The 24,104-nt window shown below is 54.3% G+C and overlaps 1 protein-coding gene across 1 annotated transcript in view; it reads right to left on the reverse strand.

Moving 5' to 3' along the window:
- The window catches only part of ZCCHC24 (zinc finger CCHC-type containing 24), a gene marked incomplete at its 3' end in the record, with an annotated part of 58,776 nt that overhangs the window by 8,536 nt on the left and 26,136 nt on the right, over nt 1-24,104 (reverse strand). The window lies entirely within an intron of this gene.

Below are 24,104 nucleotides of genomic sequence, written 5' to 3' on the forward strand. Positions count from 1 at the left end.
GCATATGGGGACAGAGAACAGAGGAGGTGGTGAGTGGTGCACATCTCTTTTAGATTTAAGGGAGCAAAGTCCTCCACAGTGGCCAGGAACTACTCCTTTAACTCTGCTGTCATGAAGGGGGCAGCTGGTGGTCACATGACCTCACACAGGTGCTCTCTGGCCCTGGGTGGTGTGGTTTAAATGGCTACTGAAGAGACAATGCAGGCAGAATACAACCTTGTAGGCAGCAAAAGTGTGTCTCCTCTCACCCCTGCTCCCAGCCACCTGCTGCCTTACCTGGCGGCTATCTGAATTTCCTTTAGACCACCCCAAAGATGGGCTCTCCATTTACAAACGTATACACCATATACATACGTATGTGCATCCTTTCTTTTCCCTCACTCGTATGGAGACAGATTATATACTTGGTTCTACATCTTCCATTTTCACTTAATAATATATCTCAGACATATATATATAATATTTTCCACCAGATCAGTATAAACAGAGCTGCTATATTGTGTTTGAGGGTTGCACAGTATTCAAATCTATGCAAGGTTCATAGTTCTTTCCCATCACTACTGCAAATGTCTAGATTGTTTCCACTCTTCTATTACGAGCAATGCTACTATGAATAACTGCGTATATGTGTGTATGTACAAATATAATTTTGCACATGTGGCAGTACATTTGTTGAATAAATTCCTAGAAGTGAAATTGCTGGGTCGATGGGTATGTACAATTTTCATTTTTAAAGGTGACAATTGCCACTACCCGCCTCCACCCCTCCAGCTGCAGGTGTACCAACTTAATGTCCCATCTCCTCCCTAACAGAGTTTTCATGATTGCCAACCTAAGAGGTAGAAAATCTTCTCAGAGTAGCTTTGACTTGTACGACAGGTATTATGAGCAAGAGAGAATTTTTGCATTTAAGAACCACTTGTGTTTCCTTTGTGAACTGTTAGTTCATATACTTTGTGATTTTTTTTCTGCTGGGATTTGGTATTTTTCTTGTTGATCTGTAACTGCACTTTATATATTAAAGAAACTAGCTCTCTCCTATATGGTATTTTTTTTTAAAGCAGCTTTATTGAGATATGGTTCACATACCCAACATTTCACCTATTTAAGGTGTACAGTTCAATGGGTTTTGGTATATTCACAGAGTTATACAACCATCACTACAGTCTAATTTTAGAACATTTTTCATTACTCCCCCAAAGAAACTCTGTATTCATTAACAGTCACTCACCATCCAACCCCCCACTTCCTCACCATACCCAGCCCCAGGCAACCACTAATTTACTTTCCCTTTCTATAGATTTCCCTATTCTTGACATCTCATACAATAATTGCCCTTTTGTGTCTGGCTTCTTTCACTCACTGTAGTGTTTTTAATGTTCCTCCGCATTGCAGCATGTATCAGTATGTCATTCCTTTTTGGTGCCGAATAATATCCCATTATATGGTCATGCCATATTTTATTTACTCATTCATCAGAGGAAAGACACTGGGTTGTTTCTAATTTTTGGCTATTATGAATAATGCTGCTATGCACATTCATGTACAAGCTGCCTAGTGTTTTAGAAAGTTGAATTTGTTGCCCCATTATTTGAAAGTGCGAGATTTCACATAGAAATATGACCACATTGGTCCAGAATTCTTGCTGGTGATTATCAGCTGAGGTTAAGGAGTGGTCGCCCCATCAGACCGACTGCAATGCATTCTCTGTGTCACCTCTGTTCCAACCAACTGCGCCCTGCATTATGTCACCTACTTAGCACTCACAGGATCTGAGTTTGAGGCCGGCTTAAACGCAGGCACTACACTGTGACTATCAGTCATTCCTAGACTGGCACCCTCAGCATTGCCTGGGAGCTCATTAGAAATACAGAATCTCAGGCCCCATCTTAGATCCACTGAATCAGAATCTACATTTTCACAGGAGCCTCAGAGAATTCATACGCTATTAAGTTTAAGAAGTACTGGTCTATGAGATGGTCTGTTTCCATAGTAATGTTTCCCTGGGTATTTGCCTGTTTCTGAAGTAGTGCATAAAGGTTAAGAACACCAGACTCTGGATCCAAATCCTAGCTCTGTGATCCTGGGTGAGTCACTTCACAAGACTAATGATAGGAACTACCACGAAAGACTGTTCTGAGGATTAAGTGAGGTAGAACACTTAGAACAATGCCTGGCAAATCAAACAGGAGTATTAGTTATTATTATTTAATAATGTAGAACAACAGTGGTATATAAAATAATAATTTCTTCCTTCAGTAATCATGTCTTTTTTGCCCAGCCGCCATTACCACCACTTGGTGACAGCCCCCTAGAATTACAGACAAAACCCTAAAAATGGACGTACATGCTGGTTGTGTAAATCTAAACTTAGAAAGTGACAACAATGCCGCCCTGGTCTTTTGGGCCCACTGCCTAACGTCTTCTGGATCCTTATTGGCCTTCCTGGCAGCCATGATATCCTAGGGAGAAGACTGAGCTCCAAGGCAGGGCTGGCTCTCGGCACTGGTCAGGTCCATGAGAGAGGCTAGTTATGCCAAGGGGAGCACTCGGTGTGCAGCCAGGGCCCAGGGTCCAGTCAATTTGCAGTGGACAGGCCACCTATGACTCTGAAGGCACTTCAAGTTGTGTTGGTCTCAAGATAGGGGATGTGCAGTGACCCAACCACTTCTGGTGGCACGTTTTTCTACCTGGTGCCTGGTACCCACAACGTACACAGCCTCCGTTTTGCAGTAATCCTGAAATAAAGTACTAGATGAACTCAGTTTCCTGGTCCCTGCTCTTAAAGGCACTTACATTTTAAAGGGGGACAAGGGATAGGCATGTGGTGCCTCACTAATGGTAGGATTTGAGACTTCTTTGTTGAAGTGGGAAATGTGGGGGCCATCACCAGCCAGACCCACTCTGGGATCTGGTTCTGCAGGCCTCTTGGTTCAGAGACTGATGGGACCTGGCACCTGGCCTCACACAGCTGGGGCCAAGGGCAGGGGTCAAGGCATCTCGGGACACTCAGCAGAGTAAAGGGTGAGGATTGGGGCAAGATTGACAATTCAGTTCCCAAAAAGTCTCTGCTTCAGAAATGAACAGGAAGGAAAGGTACACAAATAAAGAAGATACAGCATGTGCACCAAAGGGAGAAGCAGGAAGATGAGAGAAGAGCAAGGGGGTGAGTCGGAAAGCATCACCGCACTATGTAATTAGAAAACTGGCCATTCTGGAGCCTTCCATCAAGGACTGGGAGCTTCTGGGCAGGGACAGGGGCTCCAGGCTCCTGCAGTATCAAACACCTTCAGCACACCATTCCCACACTGCTGTCAGGCCAGGCGCTGGGAGGGCCCAGCTCTGACATCCCACCACATGAGATGTGGCTCAGATCTTAGACTTCAGGGCCAGATGCCAGTGATGGCATTCTGCCTCTGCCTGTGACTATCTGGGGGACCTTCAGCAAGCTATGCAATCTTTTTGTGACTTGGTTTCCACAGGAACCCAGGATGATGATAATGGGCCAGCTTTCCCAGTGCCGTTGGAGGGATTTGATGCATTCACGCAGATGAAGGTCTTAGGTGGACATTGGTGGACATTGCAAGTGCTCAGTGACCATTAGTGATTTCAGTAGCATTCGCTTCTGGGGCCTGTGCAGGGAGAGGGAGCAGATGTGTTCCAGGTGATACAGAGGCTGGGGCTGAGACCAATGGGCATAAACTGTAAGGGGAAAGTCCCAAAGATGGGAGGGAAGCCTGAGTAGAGGGTGGGCTTGCCACCCCTGTGTGGCCGGGGGCGTGGGGGGTGGCAAGCAAACTAAGAACAACATTAGGTGTCTTCACCTTCTGGAATCCTCAGGGGGAGCCAAGAAAGGTAGAGGAAGGCTGTGGAAGCTCTGTGGATGCTGCTGGCAGAGGACAAAGGGAAGAGTGAAGAGAACAGACTTTTACGAAGGACCACCTGTGCGCTAGGCTTTGTGCTACAGCTCCATGGCCTGTCAGTCTCCCATTCAACTCTCCCCATAACCCTGTGGGGCAGGGAGTATCATCACCCACTTAACAGATGGTGAAACTGAGGCACGGGGAAGGGGAGGCACTTGCCAAAGAGTTTCTAGTATGTGAGGGGCAGAGGCCAGGCCCAGCAGGCTTTTCCACAAGGCTACACCCTTTCTGTCTGTCACCCCCAAGTGTGTCTCCACCATGAAGCTGAGGCCTGTGCTCAGGAGAAGAAATCCCCCAGGCCCCAGGGCCTCCAGCTCAGCCTAGCCCAGTGGCTTTGCCCTCTTACAGGTCTCTGCCCCTGTGGGGCAGGGGCAGAGAGGCAGTGGATGGAGGGAAGGCAGGCCAGCAGGCAGCTCTGGGCAGCGAGCAGCAGCTTCCCGGAAGGGCTCAGTCCCATCATTGTTACGCTTACAGACAAGGGCAGGGCCAAAGGGAGTAGGAATTTTTGACAGAAAGAAGGCTTCTTTGCCCCCCACACTTTCCCCCTGCCTCTCCTCCCAGAAAGGCATGGCCTCTTCTCATAAACGTCAGCATGAAGTGGAGAGTGACTACCAACGGCCCTGCAGGGACCACTGCCCATCCCGGCTGGGAAGCAGGCCAGGCCTGACCAGGCTCTCCTGACCCGGGTCCCTGCCACACACCCCTCTGGGAAATCATACCTGCCAGGAGCTCAGGCAAAGCTCAGTGGGGCTCAGAAACCAGCCCTCTTAGTACAGACAGGCCCTAAGGGGACCAAAGAGGCCAGGGAACTTGCTCAAGGACACATAGCAAATCAGGGACTGAGCTGAGACGAGGGATCAGGTCCTCTGACCTCCAGATCAGGCTAGAACCACCATGGAGGGGAGCCTGGGAAGTGAGAGATGGTGGCTGGCATGGTGGTGGGAAGGAGGACTTGTGCCGGGGAGTAACCAGGGCAAAGCTGGGCGGGGAGTGGAAGGAGACATCCGGGCAAAGCCAGCAGCTTGGGGAGAGATGTAGAGGATGCTGACACTACCTGGGCACTTTTTCAGGATGGCTCAGTGTTTTCTTCCCAAAGGCTCATGAGATTTCTGGTGGCTGGATGCTAGGTAGTGAGCTCCCCTTCACTAGGGGTATGCAAGCAGAGACTGGGTGAACAACTATCAGGGACATTGCCAAGGGGACTTTTGCCCTGGTCAGATAATTGGACCAGGTAACTCTGAGGGCACTTCAGCTCTGTAATCCTCCCAACTCTTGTTGCTGCTAAAGGCCAACCAGGCAGGTGTGGAGAGGGAACACTCTCAGACACTGCTGGGGGTGGGCTTGAACAAGTACATCTCCTACTACATTTCTATAGTGCAACTTGGTGGTAAGGTTTCAAAATTTAGAAGTTCCATTCCTTCCCTCTCAGCAAATCTATATCTGGGCGACCATCCTAAGGAAATAAAAGATCAGAGGTGCAGACCACAAGGATGTTCAAGGATATCCATCACAGCGTTGTTTATGACAGCGACAGGCTGGAAAAAAACTAATGCCTTGGTTCCCTAAATGACGTTACACCCATTGGACAAATGACAACAAAGCCATTAAAATATTTATGAGGTTTTTTAAAAAGGGTTTGGGAAAACATTTTAAAAAGAAAGCAGGATAAGCGATTGAATATAGACTGCTCCCAGAGTAAAACTGTAAAAAGGAAAAATGTGCAAGGAAAGGGCCGGCAGGAGATCAGTCAGAAGTGTTCAGAGGTTGCCTCCAGGAGACAGGATGTTCTGCTCTAATTAATGAATTGTCTTGAATGAGTAGGTATGACTTTGATGGAGAAAATTATGATGGTCCATCAGCTGACTCCCTGGCCTGCAGGCCCCTCCTGCCCACAAGGGGGAGCCCTGTGCTTTTCCAAGGTGGTGGGAACCAGACAGAGATGGCAGCTCTGTCCATACTTGTCCCCTGGGGCCTGGGTGCCAGGCAGTGGCCAACCTCTGGCTGCTGGTTCTGTTGGACCACGTTCATGTCCGTAGAGCTGCCCTCCCCCCCACACCATGGAGTGGACTTCCCACCCCCTGGATCCCATTTGCTCCCTCAATTTTGAGGACAGCTGGAAGTATCCACACCTATCACATGACATAAGAGTCTGGCTGGTCACTGTGTCCATCCATTTCCCTGCCCTTGCTTCCTGAAGTCCCACCAGGAGTGAGTCAGGCTTCAGAGTGAAGTTTGTTTTCCTCTTGGCCCCTTTAAGACTTTTTTTTTTTTTTTTTTTTTTTTTGGTTGCGTTGGGTCTTCGTTGCTGCCCGTGGGCTTTCTCTAGTTGCATCGAGTGGGGGCTACTCTTCATTGCGGTGTGCGGGCTTCTCATTGCAGTGGCTTCTCTTGTTGCGGAGCTTGGGCTTTAGGTGTGTGGGCTTCAGTAGTTGTGGCACATGGGCTCAGTAGCTGTGGCTTGTGGGCTCTAGAGCACAGGCTCAGTAGTTGTGGCGTACGGACTTAGTTGCTCCACGGCATGTGGGATTCGGATCTTCCTGGTCCAGGGATTGAACCCTTGTCCCCTGCATCGGCAGGCAGATTCTTAACCACGGCACCACCAGGGAAGTCCCTAGACTGAGTCTTTTTTGCAGGGAGATGACATTGTCATCTTTGGTAGCTTGAAGGAGAGCATCCCAGGGACCCTGGCCCAGGAGGGGGCAGTGAGGTGGGGTGCTGAGGACCTGAGGCCATGCCCTGTGCATCATGACTCCACACTGGCTTCTGTCCCAGGACGCACGGCCTCTGCTCTCTGGATCATGGTTTCGGCTATGGGCCCCAGCTGCAGGCCTCAGCCCCAGCCCTGGCCACACCACCTCTGCCTGCCTGTGCCCGGCCAAGCTCTGGGACACAGTAATAGCCATACTCATTGGGTGTCTTGTCAGAGCCAGACCCCCTTTGTACAATCACCTTATGAGTCAAGTATGCTTAGTCTCAGGTTTCAGATGAGAACACCGAGGCATGAAGAGGTTAAGTAACTCACCCAAGGCTATACTACCAGCAGGTGGTAGAGTCTGGACTTGAACCCAGGCCGCTGACTCAAGCCCATCCTCTCAATTGCCCCGCAGTGTGCGAAGGTGATGTTAAGATGAGGAACCCCCCCAGCCAGGATGGTGAGAAACAGGCAAGTGTTGCTACTGTCACAGGCCCTGGCATGCTGGGTGGCCCTGGGGGCATCCCTTCCCCTCTCTGGGCCTCAGTTTCCCCATCTCTTGAATGAATGTGGCACTGACAACTGGGCAGGCTCACTTTCCTCCCTGAGGCCCATAGGACAGCCTGGCAGCCGCCCTCCCGCTCCCGCTCTCTGCCAGGGAACACTAGGCTGACCCCACAGTGCGTCCTGCTGAGAGGCACCAGCCGAGCCAAGAGAAGCAAGGGAGGAAACAAGGAACAGATGGGCTCCTTGCTGGGTCCCTTTGCCCCCTGTCTGCATGCTCTCCTGTGGCCAGGTGGCTGAGGTGATCCTGGCCTAGAGTCGAGAGGGAAAGAGCCCCGGGTTTGAGATGCCCTTTCCATAGATGAAGACACAGAGAATGAAGGGCCCAGGACTCTTTGTGCGTCCTTGCTGGCCCTTCCTGGAAGGCCCAAGAGGGCTCTGGGGACCCTTTCTAAGGGCTGGGGGCTCTCCCTGGAGGAGGCAGTGCCTCTCTCCCAGAGCCTCTTCTCTTGAGCCCTCCTTCCTCAGGCCCACAGGTACTCCCTTGCCCTCTGTGCTGTCTCTCCCCTCAAGCCTGGACCCATGGGGAGTAAACAGGGGCTGCGGTCAGAGGCCGGGGCTCAGGCAGGGCCCCACAGCCGTGGAGCCAAGACTTGAACGCGGTCCGCTGACACCACAGCAACACCTCCCACCTCATGCACAACCGCTCCTGAAATGGTTGTGGGAAAATGAGAGAACAAGCCTGCTCCTAGGACCACAACTCCACCTCTGAGCTCCGACCCTTGGTTACCACTGCAATTATTCATTCATTCAACTAACATTTATTGAGCACCCGCTCTGCACCGGGCTCTGTGGAACATTCCAGGAATATGGAAATAAGCAAGACAGATGAGGAATGCTCTCACAGTCTAGGGCCTTCCAAAGGGATCAGCCCTGTGTGACCCTTTCACCAAGCGTGGTCCACACCTGTCACAGACACCCTCGGACACACATTTTCAGGCTCTGGCCCAAGTCAGACTCACACCTGCAGAAACACTCTTGGACCCATGTCCTCAGGCAGAGGCTGCTCTTCACCCAGTCCTCCTAGGTGACAGGCATGGGGCCAATGCAGGACACGTGAAATGATCTCTAATCAATGCAACAGCCCTATGAAATCAGCACTCTGAACCCTACTGACAGATGAGGAAACTGAGGCTGGGGACAGGGGCAGCACTTGCCCAAAGTCACAGAATTAGCAAGAGGTGGGGCCCACATTGGAGCCAGGATCCGAGCTTAAGCCTGTTCAGTGCCCAGACCCATGCTTCTCTTTCCCCTGCGCCCTGTGACACTGCTTTAGCCACCCTCCAAAGACCTCCACACTCACGTGTCCACACACATGGCCCGGGGAGGTGGTCAGGAGGGCTGCTTCAGCCTCTGCAGCCTGGTCCCGGCAGCTGCGGGCTCGGCGGAGGCCCCAGAGGAAGCAGGCGATCAGAGGGACAGGTGGGCCGGACCCTGTGGCCTGCAGGCTGCTGGGAGGGAGGAAGGACGCAGCAAGAGGTCCCCCTGGGTTTCCTCCGGAGCCTCAAGGGCCCCCTTGTCTGAGCACAGGCGTCCCGGCCCCCTCCCCCAGGCCCCCTCCCCTTTTCTGGGTTCCTGCCGCAGCCCAGCGTGAGCCCAGAAGGCCCGGCCTCCTTGTCGCCCCTCCCGGCCCGTTCCCAGCCCAAAGCCACCACAAAAATGCCATCCTGATTCCACAACACTAGGGTTTGTCCAAGTGCAGGGGAACAATGACGCTTTCACAGTGCCAGGAAAAGGTCTCAGGAAAACCCTGGGGAGGGGGCATGGAGTGGAAGTGTGGAGACAGGGAAAGGGCTGAGATGGAGAGGAGAAGACAGGGGGAGGCTGGCAGGCAGGGGCAGAGCCGTCAGGAGTCAGGGGTAGGGAGCCAGGAGACTGAGAAGACGGGAGGGCGGGGGGAGGGTGAGGAGTGACAGACGAGGGGAGAGAGGAAGGGGGGAAACGAACCAAAAGGGAAGGAGAAAACAGATACAGGAGGGACGCCCCGACACAGGCCAAGAAGCCCCTCCAGGACCCAGAGCGGTGTGGAGGCCCCTGGCACCCCACAGGCCTCTGGGCACTGTGCCCCTAGGAGCCCCTCCCCGCCACAGGAACCCCTCTCTCCGAATCCCACCCCAAGGCCAGGCAATTGGAATTGCTCTCAGGCAAAACTTTTTGGAAAGCAGAGACTTTGTAATCACATGAACAGCCACTCCCTAAGCTATCTGTTTCCTGCTTCTGGCTTTCCTCCACTAGCAAACCGCACGGATCAGAGCTCAGGGGCGGGAGGGGAAGGGGGGGCCGTCCAAAGGGGTGGAAAACATCCGAATCAGAGCGATTGCAAAAGGCCTGGGTTTTCCTCCCCTCCTGTGACTGCGGAGGGAGACAGCTATCTCTCGTCCTGCCACCGCCGTAGGGAGTGGATGCGGTGGACGGAAGATCTGCAACCACCATGCGGTTGGCCGAGAGCTGGACGTAGCCCTGAAAACCATTTGTTCTCCTGAGCGGGTTCCCAGGTCCCTGCGCATCCCTGTTTGGGTGGCCTGTTCACCCAGCAAACACTTTCTTCTGACTGTGCTTCCTCCCCAGCCGTGGCCACAACCCGGGTCCAGCCAGGCCGAGTCAGCCCCAGGTTCTTTAATGGCCAGGCTCCCCAGACTTAGGTAAAACACTCAAGGCTTTCGGACCCTTCCCCAGCTGACCTCACCCTCATCGTTGCTGCTCCCTCCTACAAAATTCATGCTCCAACAAAGGCAACAAAACCATTTCCTGCGAAGGACATGCCCCGCTCTGCCCCCATGCCTGGGCTCTTGCTGTCACCTCCGCCCCAAACATTTCTCCACCTGGTGAACGCTCACGTATCCAGGGCCAAGCTCCAAGGCCACCCCCTCTGGCCTCCCCCATCCCAGACAGGGTTAACTGCCCTCCTCAGGGTGCTCACGCCACTCTGAGTCCCAGGCTCGAGCGCTAGCTGAGAGCCCTCCCACTGCCTCCCCCAGAGAAGGCCCTGGCTCCCCAAACTCCCAGGGGACTTTGTGGTCTACACCACCCGCTTGGCTGTGGGTCATGTCCCGCCCTGACCCGGCCTCCAGCATGCCAGGGATGATCCAGCATACCAGAGAATTCATCCTGAATGTAAAGAACTTTTGAAAACTGCTGTTTCTTTGGTCTTGTTTCCCAGTAGTCTCTGAGTGTGCTGGGGCCACGCAGGGCCCTCTCGGATCATCTCCTCGGAGCACCCGGGGTGGGGCTCAGAGCACATCGACAGCTGGAGGGGACAGTGGTATGGGCAGTGCCGGTGATGGGTGAGGTGTGTGGGCCGGAGTCGGGGTCACGCAAGCAGGAGGTAGCAATGCCGGCGCTGGCTCACTCTCAGGACGCCCCTCCTGGGCTGCGCTGAGCACTCTGGAGGGCCGCCTCAGGCCACCAGCGCCATTTCCACAGACTGTCTGGTCCCTGGCTCTGTGTCTGAGGCCATCCCTGGTGAGGCCTGGCCAGACATGACCCGGCTGAATGTGGCTGTAACCAGCCCAGCTCCATCTGGCTGGAGGGAGGCTCTGTACCAGTCCTGGGGGCAGGGCTCGGGGCAGGAAGGCGGTGGGTAGGCCTACAGTGATGCTTTGGGTGTGAGGGTCACAGCCCTGGGAGGAGAGGACAGGGGAACTCAGCTCAAAAATAGCGATGGGGGAAGGGTGTGGAGGGTGGCCAAGTGCCAGAACAGAAATCTGATCTGCCCTGGCTGATGAAACGCTGAAGTCAGCAGTTTGGGGCCACTCTGGCCGGAGCTGGGGCTGAGGCTCCCACGGCTGCCTGGTGAGAAGCTGCAGGCCCAACTTCCAGCCTCGGCTCTGTCCTCACATCAATTGCTCCCCTCCCTGGGCCTCCATCTCCTCATCTGGTCACAGGGGGTAGAAAGAGAAGCAAGCTGCCCACCTCTGAGAACTTTCATCAGGTGAGTGTTGGAGTTTGAGACACTTGGGAGATGGTGACAGCCACAGGCGGGAACTGCCCGTGGGGAGTGTCCACTGAGTGCCGCGCCGGCCACGTGCCTGACTTGTAGGTGGCTTCATTGTGACCCTGTTTCCAGAAAAGGAAACAGAGGCCCAGAGAGGTTAAGTCACCTGTCCAAGGTCACAAAGCAAGTAAGTGGCAGGCCTTCGATCCCAGTCTACCTGGCTGTTATCCAATTCCCTCACTGCCGAGGGCCAGAAGGCTGTGGACTGGTTTCAAGGTCATCTGTGGCAACTGCAATTGGGCAGAGCAGGGGTTAAGAGGCTCCTGGAGGCCAGCCCAGGCGTCTGCCAGCTTCTACCGTGGTTCCACGGTGTTGGCTGGTACTGAAACTCAGAGAATGGGCCTTGGGGAGGAGGGTGCACATGGCTGTAAATGCATGTGTGTTTGTGTGCGTACAGGCATACGTGTACCTCTCACGGTCACTGCAGGGCAGCAGACCATGGCACAAATCTACCCGTGTTCTCCCCTTCAGGGTTGGGGCCTGGCAGAGGAAGAGCTGCCCTTCTGTGACTTTTCTAGGGGGTCACGGCCAGGAAGCCAGGCACTTCCCACCCACACAGCCCACGCTGCAGTTGACCTTGCTTTTTCACCCAGGGGCAGGAGAAGTGTGCAAAACCATCCCTTCCCCACTGTCTCCAAGAGCAGGGGTGCTCAGCACGGCAGGCTCTGTAGCAGTCAGGAGGACGGAGCCGTACTGTACAGCCCCAGATGGTCCACTGCCCTCCCTGGGCGCAGCTGTAAAACCCTTACAGCTCCTGCCACGTGCACTGTTACCTTCACCAGCCATTCCATCCTCCCTACGACCCCTACAGATGAGGAATCCAAGGCACAGAGAGGTTGGGAGATTTGCCTGAGGTCACACAGCTGGGAAGCAGCAGAGCTGGGATACAAACCCAGGCCTGGCTCACTCCCACAGCACCACAGCACCTCTGCTATGGTCCCCAGCTCCGACCTTCCGGGGTGTCCTCGCCCTTGTCTGTGGGCAGCCCCACGTAACAATAAACCTGCTCGTGTGCCGAGAAGGGAGGGGAGGGGAATGTGCCCATTACAGGAGGGGGGCCGGCTGGTGGTACTCGTTCTCACACCACCTCTGCATGCCAGTCCCACTAACTGGCACACCTCATCTCCCAACAAAATCCCGTGGAAGCTGCACATCCCCCTGGAAGCCTTCCTTGACTGCTCCTGCTTGTAGGGACCACTCTGTCCTCGGCCCCCTCTGTGGCTCATCTCGTGCACTCTGTGCCCAGACCCAGGCAGCACTAGGGCCCACTACACTCCTGTGAGGGGAAGCAGTGCACACATGCCCCTTTGTCAGGGTTCTGAGGCAGCTCCTTTAAAGTGCTGACGGTGGCAGGAGCCAGGCAGGCACAGGACCTGCCCTCACGGAGCGTTTGTCCCAGAAGAGCTCTGGTGTGGGAGCTGGGCTGACCAAGCTGTGTGCTATCTGTCTCATTTAATCAGCACAGTAAACCCACCACACACAGTATAGCAATATCCATCCATTTTCCTTACCAGGAAACCAAGGCTCACTTCCAAAGCCACAGAGCTGAGAAGTCCACATTCCATCTTTCTGACTCCAGATGCCCAAGTTCTTAATTCTGGAGCACAGGTTATTACTCACACTTGAGCGTGCATCAGAACCATCTGCGGGGATCGTTATCACACAGGCTGCTGGCCCCATCCCTAGAGTTCTGGAATCAATAGGTCTGGGGTGGGCATAAGAATCTGCATTTCTACAAGTTCCTGAGCGATGCTGAGGCTGCTGGCCCAGGGACCCACTTTGGGAACCACTGCTTTAGGTGATACTGATAACAGTCTGTTAAAGTAGGAGTGTCAATCACATACTGTCTTTTCCACACTGCCCCCTTCCCTCATGCCCATTCTACAGCCCAGGAAACAGAGGCACAGAGAAGGCAAGTAACTAGCCCAAGCCATACAGGAAGTTAGGGTCAGAGCTGGGAATGGAGCCCAGGGCTCCTCACCCCAGCAATTGGTCTGGATGCAGGACAGTGAGGCTGCTAGGCTTAGCAGGACAACGGCCCAAGGTGAGCAGAAGGGCCATCCCTTTAAAAGTGGAACTGGTGGTGGAGGTGGTGGTGGGGTGCTGGGGGAGAGCTGGCCTGGTTCTCCTGGCCCAGCCCCAAGCCTGTGACTCCTCGGCATCTGGAAAGCATCACAAGGAACAATGGAGGGAGCAGGGGGCCTGGCTGCTCGGGGGCTCTGGCCCCCAACTGTTCAGGAAAGCAAAGGAACTGGGGCCCTGCAGTCCTCTCCCGCCCCCCGCCCCCCACCACCGCTGTTTGCTTTGGCCCCGGCACACATAGCTCCCAAGGGGCCCAGCTGTCAGGAAAAGTCAGCCCCGGAACTATAGACCTGGGAGCCGGTGGCCAGGGTGAGTGCCCAGGAGCCAGGCTAGAAGTCAGGAGGCACCGGCCAGCCCAGCTCCCGCTCAGTGGGCAAGATTCCTGTATTACCGTGGCTCCCCGGGCCTCAGTTTCCCCACAGGAAGCTCAGGTACCACCCTGCCTGGGCTGGCTGCTTACCATGTACTGGCACGGATCTGACCAGCTTGGTGCCTTGGCCCACGTTGTCCCCAGGGGCCCGCTTGTCCTGTGCAGGCCAGTGGGGGCCAAGCCGTGGAGTGGGGAAGAGATGGGGACAGTTACTGGGTGCATTTATCCCACCTGCCATCAGCTCTTCCACTCACGCCCTCAGCACATATGCACTGAGCACCCACTATCTATGAGGCACCAGAGCAGAGCGGTTAACAAGACAGATGTAACGCTGGACCCCATGAACCTACAGTCAGGTGGGAAAGGAAAAACGCCAAGTATCTCATTCAAATGATTATAGCTGTGATGAAAGCTATGAAGGAATGGGATGCTACTACAGAGACGACTGACAGGGATCCTGCCTTCAGAGAGGGAAACACTACTGTGGGGTCTGTCCCAGCCTCTGAGGTTTCACAATTTAAACTGTAAGGTGGGTGTTTCTTTTTTTTTTTTTTTTTACTTTTTAATTTTTATACAAATTTTAAAGGTTACTTTCCATTTACAATTATTACAAAATATTGGCTCTATTCCCCAAGTTGTACAATACATCCTTGAGCCTATCTTACACCTAATAGTTTGTACCTTCCACCCCACAACCCCTATTTTGCCCCTCCCCCCCCACTGATAACCACCAGTTTGTTCTATCTGAAAGTCTGCTTCTTTCTTGTTATATTACTAGTGTGTTGTATGAGTGTCTTTATCCACTCATCTGTTGATGGACACTTTAGTTGCTTCCATACCTTGGCAATTGTAAATAATGCTGCTATGAACATTGGATTGCATGTATCTTTTCGAATTAGTGTTTTTGTTTTTTTTCAGGTATATACCCAGGAGAGAAATTGCTCGGTCATATATCAGTAATAGCTCTAGTTTTAGTTTTTTGAGAAAACCCCATACTGTTTTCCACAGTGGCTGCACCAATTTACATTCTAAGGTGAGTGTTTCTTAACACACACCACCCCTACCCCAGCCCCAGCATGCTGCCACCAACGTGCTCTGTGACCTGGGACAAGCCCCTTCACTGCCTGGGTCTCAGTTTCCCCATCTGTCAATGAGAACATGACAGGAAAGGCAAATACTTCATCTTGCGTGTCCAATAACTTGCTATCGGAGCACTTTGTTAAGAAAGATGCTGTAGCAGCATCCTAGCTTGATAGGCAAGAATAATGTAATTATGGTGCTATCTGCCTTGCCATGGCCGTGGGCTGGGGGTGACGGACACACATGACTTGTGCTGGCATTCCAGGCCTAGGCGATCCCCAAAGGTCCTTCCAGTGCAAATGTTCCACAAGCAGACAGCACACAGGCTGAAGAAGCAGACGGTGGTTGAGTCTGGCGTGGCATGAGCCTTGGCTTGCCCTGAGGCAGAAATCACTGCTTCCTTCCACCTCTGGGCCTGTAACAGATGCTAGTCTTGCCCCGCCGGTGCCACGTGGTTTCAGAGACACTCCTCTTCCAGCCAGCCTTCCTGGCAGACATCCCCCTGGGACCCAGTTTGCCCCCTGTACTTTGTGCATCTCTGTAGGAAGCACTGAGGTACCCCGCTCGGTCTGTGTGCCTGTTGCCTTCTCCCAGCCCCCTCCCCAGGGACAGAGACCATGTAGGATTTCTCTCTCATCCTCAGGCCCTGCATGGGTCTGGCGCGGAGCAGGGAGCCTCTGGGGAGGAGGTAAAGGACAACGTGATCATTTTGGACATGACCATCATCCTGAAATAAGTAGCTAGAGGAGAAAGTCAGGAGGGCTGGGGAGGCATGGGGAGGGGGGCAGGCAGCAGGCTGGTGACTTCCTGAACAAGCATGCCGGCGATGTTCCTGGTTCTCAGTGTGGCTATTGTCCCTGCCGGTCCAGGGAGCGGGCTCAATAGGGCCTCTGTCCCTCCTCGGGCAGGCTGGCCGGCTCAGTGGCGTCCCACCCGGGCAGCTGGGAGGCAAGGGCCGACACTTCCTGTCCCTGCTGCCGAGTGTTCTGAGGGACAGTGCGAGGGGAAGGGGACCCTCAAGACAAGCACCCATCTATGTCCCCCAGGGGAGGGCTGCCCAGCTGGGGGAGGAGGCGGGAGAAGGGAGAGCGGCGCTGGGGATGTGCTCACCCCTGTGCCTCAACCCCTCTCCTCCCAACCAGCGCTCCCTCTGAGCCGGAGCTGTCAGGGGAGCCACTCTGGCGCTCCTGCTCTTCCTCAGACAGGCCAAGCACATCCTTGCCTCATCTCAGGGCCTTTGCTCTTGCTGTCCCCTCGGCCAGGAGTGCCCTTCCCCCAGATCTCCGCATTGTTTGTTCCCTGCTTCATCTACCTCTATTCAAGTTGCTGCTGCCTCAGGGAGGCTGTCCCAAACAAGCCTTCTGAACACAACCTAACACCACAGCGCATCCATCTGCATCTATGTCTTTACTGTAGGTCGTCCCACACCGCGTGAGCTGTATTCTTCCCTTGTCTTTCCTGTTCACTGTGGACTGTCCCCAGTGCCTGGGGCAGTGCCTGGCACACCGTGCGTGCTCTATAAATACATGCTAAATGAACAGATAAAAGTAACACACTTGAACATCCATCTACACACCGAGAGGTGTGCTCTGGGAGGGCAGAGCCCTGTGTGTCGGGGGCATGTGGCCAGGGTGGCTGGGGAGGAGGCCCCGGGAAGTACAGGAAGAGCCAGGTGAAGTTAAAGTGGAGAGGGATCCACGTGGACCGGGCAGCTTGCGCAAAGGGCTGGGATGGCAGGAAGCGTGGAGGGCTTAAGGATTAGAGGCCAGCGGAGGCCAGCCCACACCGGCCCTGGGACCATGCTGCCGAGCTGGATTTTAGCGTGGGAGTCACAGGAAGTCAGGGAAAGATTTAAAATCAGCGGTGGCAAGGTTAGCCTGGCGTTTCAAGAAGTCTCTGGCTGGGTTTAGAGAATGGATTGAATGGGGGGAGGGGCACATGGAACATGAGGACACCTGGGGGGCTGCAGCCACATGGCTAGTGAGAGGCGATGGTGTGGTCTGGGGAGGGGTGGCAGAGAGGACAAAGGTGCAGGGACTCCAGAGACAGACAGGAGGTACCGTCCACAGGACTTGGGGTGGCCCTGGGGGAGGGCGAGCCAGGGGTCAAGCCTCAGCCATCCTGCCTGGCTGTGAGGGCTGGGCCAGGGTCCCTCCCCTCTGCTGGTGACAGCCCTGGCTCTAACTGGGGGAGGGCAGGGCAGGGGGAGGTGACGGACGGAAGGAGGACTGGGCGGCAGGCAGCAGTGATGGATGGAAAAGCCTCGTCATAACTACCTGCCCAGCTCCTTCCCAGGGGCCTGCCCTCAGAAGTCAGGAGTTGCCCATAAACCTGTCACCTGAGCCTGTACAAGCTGCCCCCAGGGGGAGGGGCCACCACAGGGCTGATGTGGAGGGGGAGCCAGATACCCTGGTGTGGTGCTGCAATTACACACACACACACACACACACACACACACACACACACACACTCCCCTGCAGGTGAGCAAAAGGCTCTCATTACAGGAAGGGGCAAGCTAGAAACGCCGGGCCATGAGCGCTCAGGTTCAAGGCTTGCCCACAGTCTCGAGTTGCCTGCTAGGCCCTGGAACGATTCTTCAGAGCCCAACAGGAAGAGTCAATGGAAGAAGTGTTGAGTCTTAAGGAGGGATAAAACTCAGGAGGAAGGGGAAGGAGCTGGAGTCGGAGGGAAAGGTGCCCTGGGCTCTCCGTGGTCCAGCCTCTCAGTGTGCTCAGCAGGTGATTAGCAGGGTCTCCGGGGCAGGCGAGGGGACCTCCAGCATCACACAGCCCATGAGGGGCAGGACAGAGCTCAGATGTCCCCAATCCAAGTCCAGTGCTAGGGGAAAGCCTGAGGCCGATGCAGAGAGGGAGGAGTGGAGGGCACTTCCAGAAGCTCTCCCAGCACCTTCTCAGCCCTGGGACCCGGCCATGCTCCCTGAGAGGGCCTCTCAACCCCAGAGGAGCACCATGCCACCTGACACCAGCCACATTCCCAAGAGGGCACATCTCCTCCCCAGGGGTGGCACCAGGGCAGTACTCAGTTCAGGGACCCAAGGCAAGCCCCCCGGAAGCCCAGCGTCTCCAGTCCCTGAAGCCCACCCACATGTGCTCCTATGGGTCCTGGCCCATCTCTCCCACCCCTGCCTCACTCCCAGCAGCCCATAAGGTCAGAATCGCGGGAGGAGAAGGAACGGTGTGGGAGACTGGCATGTGGAAGCCATGGAGCAAAGCCTTCTTATTCTGCCCACAAAAGGGCAGTGAGCTTGGGCCCTGAACTGAGCCTGGGCGGGCACGTGTCTGCCGACTGCAGGTGCTCACGTAGCGCCCAAAGAAACGACAAAGGAATGACATGCACAGGTGTTTCTCCGGGGCACACACCTTAAGATGAGCTGCCACCTCCATTTTAAGTCAACTGACAGGGAAGCAGGTGGTCAAGAGGGTAGCAGAGGCTCCTTAAACCTGTCTGGGACCCAAGGGAGGTATGTTCACTGAGCTTCCCATCAACCTGGCAGCTCCCTGGGGCCCAGCAGTGGCAGAGCCTCTGTGTGGGCATGTGCACCACATACTGGAGAGGGGTGTGTGTGCAGTGCGCACACTTGGAGCTCCGGGTATGTGCGCCATGTGTGTGGCTGCACAGAGCCCCTCGCTCTGCACCCAACTCCACAAGCTGCAGTGGGCCAGGGAGAGGTCGGGGGAGGTCCAGGGCTGGGCAACCACAGGCAGCTCTGGATTTCTCAAATCCATCAAAATAAGTGCATGCAAAACTGGGAGAATCATGCTGAAGGAAGAGAAAAATGCAACCACTCATGTCGCCTGGAAAATGTCTTTCTAGTCCCTGGCCACTGTCTATCCCATGACCCCACATCCTCTCAGCCAGCCAAGTGCAAAGTGAAAGAGCTCTGGCTGTGCAGCTCTGAGACCTGGGTTCGAATCCTGGCTCTGCCATTACTGGCAGCAAGAGCTTGCAGAGGTTTCTAAACCTCCGTGAGCCTCGGTTTCCCATCGCTCAAGTGGGAATCATAGTATCTGTCGGGTGGGGAGTTGAGAAGAGTTCATGAGCTCATGAATGCAAAGTGCCTGGCACATAGTTGGAACTCAGTAAATGGTAGACCTCATCGCCTTCCTCAGCATTATATGGACACTTGTCTAAAATTTCACATGCCCAAGGCCTTTATACTCTTTCCCCTCTATCTTGCCAACTTTCTGAAAATCCAGGAAAGTCTCTGGAATCCCAAATTTCATCCTCTTCAGCGAATATAAATAAACCCATTCAGTCTCCCTCAACAAACACAAGTTGCTGTTCGGAGCCTGGCTCTTTGCTGAGCATGAGGAACTGGCAGTGGGTGAGGTTGGCCGCTGCCCCTTCCTAGCACATCAGGTTTTCCCATACAGGGTCTCGTGTAATCCTTACAGTAACTGGGAGTTGCAACGCATGGGCCCAGAGAGGAGGAGGGACTTCCTCAAGGTCACACAGTGAGCGAGTGGCGGCCCCAACCTACACCTGCCTGTTCCTAGCTCCCCCTCTTCTTCCTGGTCTCTGAGGCTGCCGTGTGCTGGCGCGTGTGGCACCAGTCCCGGGGCAATGAAACAGAAGACGGTGTGGTCTGGCCGGCAGGAAACAGCCAGGGAAGGTCACGTGGGGCAGGGAGAGCCGCTCCTGGGCCTGGTGAAATCCACCAGGCTACAGGTTGTGAATGTGGGATCTTGCGTCGTGAGACTGGTCCCTGTCACTTCAGGGGGACCCAAAAGTTGACTGGCTGCTATAGCAGGTTGATGATTCTGTGCAAAAAGCAAGGCCTTAGAAGGACGGGATGGAAGACACGTGCAGTAGCTGGACGCTTAGCGAGGAGGTCTGGGTTTGGGTACCAGCTCTACCAGGCGAGTCACCTCCTATTTCTGGGCCTCAGTTTTCCCATCTGGAGTCAGGGTGTGTGTGTGGGTTTAGAGGAGATGCTTTGGATGCAATAACCTCTAATGTCTGAGTCACAGCTGACCTTCTGGGAACTGACTGCTCTGCTGTGAGATAGGGCCAATGCACTGAGCCAACAAGAGATGCTGCAACGTACCTAACCCGTAGCCCTTCCCGCTGTGCGGTCAAACACGCCCCTCATCCTTGCTCTACCTTCCACTCCTCTACTGATAGTGACAGAGCAAGAGCTAGAGCAGAGAGAGCTCTGTGGGGTCTCTGCTCTCCCCATCCCTGCTCTTCCCCCCAGAGAGGCCATCCAGGCCAAGCAGGGGAGGGGGCACGCATCCAAGCTTACACAATCACCACCTTGTCTGGGGGAGACAAAGGCCAGGCTCTGGGTCTTGGCGGCCAAGAGCCCGGGTGGAATGATGGATCACAGAGTTGCTGAATTTAGAATTTTAAAAAATGGTAGTACCATAATAGCTTAGATTCTTTTTTTTTTTTTTTAGCTTAGATTCTTAATCTCTAAAATTCAGAATAGTAATGTGTTAGAATCATAGACATGGAGAATCTTCATTTCAAAGAACAAGAATAACAGCACGTTGAAACAGAAAACGTGGGAGAGTTCAGAATCCCACCATTTAGATAAGGAATGATTACAGGAACCTCAGACTCTTGACAAACTCAGAGCAACCAAGTGTCAGTATCATCCCATGTGGGAAGCCTTGTTTCCCAGAATAATAAAATTTGGTAATCACAGGATCTAAGAAATCTGGGATTGAACTTCGTACAGTGTTGGAAGCAGGAACTCCTGGAATGTTCATTTCCATCTCATGGAAACTTCTAATCTTGCATCCCCAGGACCTCAGAAGGACAAAGATGGTTTTTCTCACCTGCAGGGGCCCTCCCCCATACCTGCCTGAGCTCCACTTAAGACTTGGGCAAAGGTGTATCAGAATCACCTGGAGAGCTGAAAACATGCCCATGGCGAGGCCAACCCTGGATCTACTGAATCAGAATGTCCGACACCAAACTAAAAAAAAAAATCCCCTGGTGATTCTACTGTGAAGTCCCAGTTGAGAAGCACTGATCTGGTAGACGTCACCACCTTATCACAGACAGGGAAACAGAGAATGCAAGTAGCTGGCCCCAGAACATACAGCAGTGGTCTCTAGCCTCTACACCAAGGTCAGGCCCCTCAGGCCGTGCTCTACCTCCACCTGGACCTTTTGGGCTCCAGGGACCCTGTGCCCAACTCTCTGTGTCTGCCTTAGAGTCCCCCTGCTCCAGGGGCATCCCCAGTGGTCTTGGGGACCAAGCAGGCCAGGACAGAAACTGCTAGGCTCACAAAGCCAGCCCCTCCCTTCCCCCTACCCTCATGCTTGAAGTCCTCCAGGTGGTTTCCAGGGGGGCTGGAGGAGTACTGTGGAGGTCATCAAGGTCAATCCCCAGCCTCCAGGGAGGCCTGTAATGAAGGAAGGTCCCAGGAATGGGGAGTCAGAGGCCAGGAGTCCCTGCTGCATTAGCGTGCTGAGTGGCCGTAGATAAGTTCCTTGACCTCTCTAAGTGAAAATGGTCTCAAGGCAGAGGCTGGACAGAGGACCTCTGGGAATCCTTTCTGCCTCTGCCTCTGCCTCTTGACCTCACCCAACATGGCCACACATTTAAGGGGATGCGAGCCCTCAGCAGCCTTAGCCAGATTGTTCTCAATCAATTAGGAAGTTCTTTCTTTTGTCTAACCTGAAACATTCCAGCTGCAGTGTTAGCCCTTTGCCCTCCTGCATGAAGATGGAGCCTATCTGGGTACAAATGCCCTTTACTTGCTCAGAGGAAATCCCCAGTCCTCCTGCACCTCAGCTGAGGGTGCCCCTCTCCCCGGTCCCTGTAGCAGGTCTGGCTGGCCTTGCGGATCCCTGTGGGAGCCGAACTCCCAAACAAATGATGGGGGTGGCACTCCTCAGAGCCCGCCAGAGCAGCAGAGGCTCACAGCCTCTGCCTGATTGCAGTTTTAATCAGATATGCTCACAGCTCCTAAGCAGTCTAGCAGGGCAGGGGTCCTGCTGGGCCAGGGTGTTTCCTCCAACGAGGTGGGGGATTTCCAGCCAAGAACCCCTACCGGACTATGCAAAGAAAACCCAAAAGGCAGTCTCAAAGAATGGGGAAGTGGGAACCCAGATGGTCCTTAGACCAGTGTTTCCCAAATTTTAACATGCCCACGAATCACCTGGGAGCTTGTGAAAATGCCAATTCTGATTCAGCAGGTCTGGAATGGGGCCCAAGGTCCTGCATTTCTGATAAGCTCTGGATGCTGCTGCTGGTCCATGGACCACACTTTGAGAAGCAAGCCTTTAGATGTTCATAAATAAAAATGTTTTATTCCTAAGAACCCTTTACTTTTGTCTGGCTTGGTTTGCAATTCATTTCCAGCTCTGTTAGCTCATGAGATCCACAAAGCAGCCCTGAGGGGCAGACAGGATGCATGTCGCTGGGTTCATGGCACAGAAGGGGAAACTGAGGTGTAGCAAGGGCAGGGGGCTTGTTCAAGGTCACCCACCTGGCTACAGTGCCTCCTCTAAACTCTTCCTCCGTGGCTGGTCAGAACCACACACACCTTGGCAATGAGTGGCCTGACACAGCAACTCCCTATCCTGCCTTCCACTCAACTGTGTGGGCCTGGAGGCAGAGGCCAGACAGCTCCTGTGCTCTGAGGCTTCCTGGGGGTCCCCGGGGGGCCCTCACTGAACTGTGCTGGCTACTGATCTGGCTCTCAGTGGCCTCGGTTGGTGGACCAGAGGGTTAGGAATCAGCCAGGCTCTACAGCCAGGCTTGCTGGGCTTAAATCCTCGCCCTGCCCTTGGCTCCTGTGTGACACTGGGAGAACTGACATCTCTGAGGACATGGATGATGTGCCAGGACTCAGCATGGTCTCTGGTACACGGAGGTTGCTCAGCCAACATTCACTCCCTGCCTTCCTTTCCTTTCCCACCTCCCAGCTGAGTCTTGTTTATTTCTCCGTTCCTCCCTCACAGACTCTGGAGCAAGAATGCTTGGGATTGGATCTGAGCTGTGTGACCCTGAGCAAGTCACATACTCTCTCTGTGCCTCAGTTTCCTCCTCTGTACAATGGGGATAATAAGAGCCTACAGAAGGCTGGTGTGAGGATTAAACGAGTCAATATGTATAAAGTGCCTAGAGCAGGGCCTGGGACATAGAGAACTCTCCTTGTAAGTGTCAGCTACCGTACTGTTAATACCATCTCCATATGATGGCCCAGCTCTGCGGCAGGTGCCATGGCAGATGTTGGGGGCACAGTATCGAAGCAGCACTTTCATGTGCCAGGCACTGTGCTAGTGATTTCATGGACTTCCTGCCCACTCCCCCCACCCTGACCCTGCCCCAGATCATAGTCAAAAGAGAAGACAAAGACACTAAGCTGGTTGTGCGAGGGTCCTTTGGGAACACACAGGAGGGAGGGACCGGCGAATGGGAGGGTTCAGAAGGCCTGTGGTGGGAGGAGACCACGGCCCTGTTTAAGCTTCACACTCCCCACCAAGGAGCAGGGGCAGCAGGCGGGGGTGGAGGGGAGTTTGGGCTTGTGTTTGCTTTTACCCCTTGTTATCCTGCTTGAGGACACGCCTCTCTTTAACCTGTGGGATGAGAGACACTCACCTCCCGCACAAAGTGCAGATGCAAGGCAGAGAGGAAGCCAGGAGGCTCGCTCCCTCCCGCAGCCTGATTTCTGCCTGGGCCAGAGCACAGCAGATGCACAGCGTGTCCTGGTGGATGGGGCTGTTCTCAAGGATAGAGAAGACAGTGGAAAAGCCTGGGTCCTGGGGTCAGACAGACTTGGCCTGATCCTAATCAACTGTGGAACCAAGGGCAAGTTGCTTAACCTCTCCATGACACTTCATTACAAAATAAAAGAAGGAAGGGAGGGAAAGATGAAGTGGGAGAAGAAGGTGGACAGATGGACCGCGGACACGCCCAGGCTAGAGTGAGTGAGCCTTCTATGAGATAATGAGATGGAGGCGCTTTGCAGGCCAGGCATGAGGGGGGGCGCATTTCTCCAGGCTCCCCATCCCGCTCCATGGGCGTAACTTCCCTGTATCTGCTGCCTGATTTCTCTGTAGCCCAAACCTTAGATGTGGGGCAGGAGTGAGAGGAAGGAAGCCCAGATCTTAAAGGCAGGCCAGGTTGATGGTACCAAGTCGTGGAACCCAGAGACTGAGCCACCTCTCACCCCAGACAAGCCATGGGGTACAGGCTCCATCCTGAGGGGCCACCCAGATGTGGTGGGAAGGGAAACTGCTGCCATCAAGGTGTGCTCCAAGACCCCCCAGCAGATGAGGGCAGGAGCTACTGCAACCTCCGGGCTCACACCCACCCTAGAAGCCCACTTGCTCACCTCTAATCAATTCAGCACACATTTGGGGAGCGCCTGCTGTATTCAGGGCCTGTGCTTGGCTGCTCACTGGGCAGTGGGGCAAA

This window comes from Hyperoodon ampullatus, assembly GCF_949752795.1.
Source record: "Hyperoodon ampullatus genome assembly, chromosome: 1".
Taxonomy (NCBI): domain Eukaryota; kingdom Metazoa; phylum Chordata; class Mammalia; order Artiodactyla; family Ziphiidae; genus Hyperoodon; species Hyperoodon ampullatus.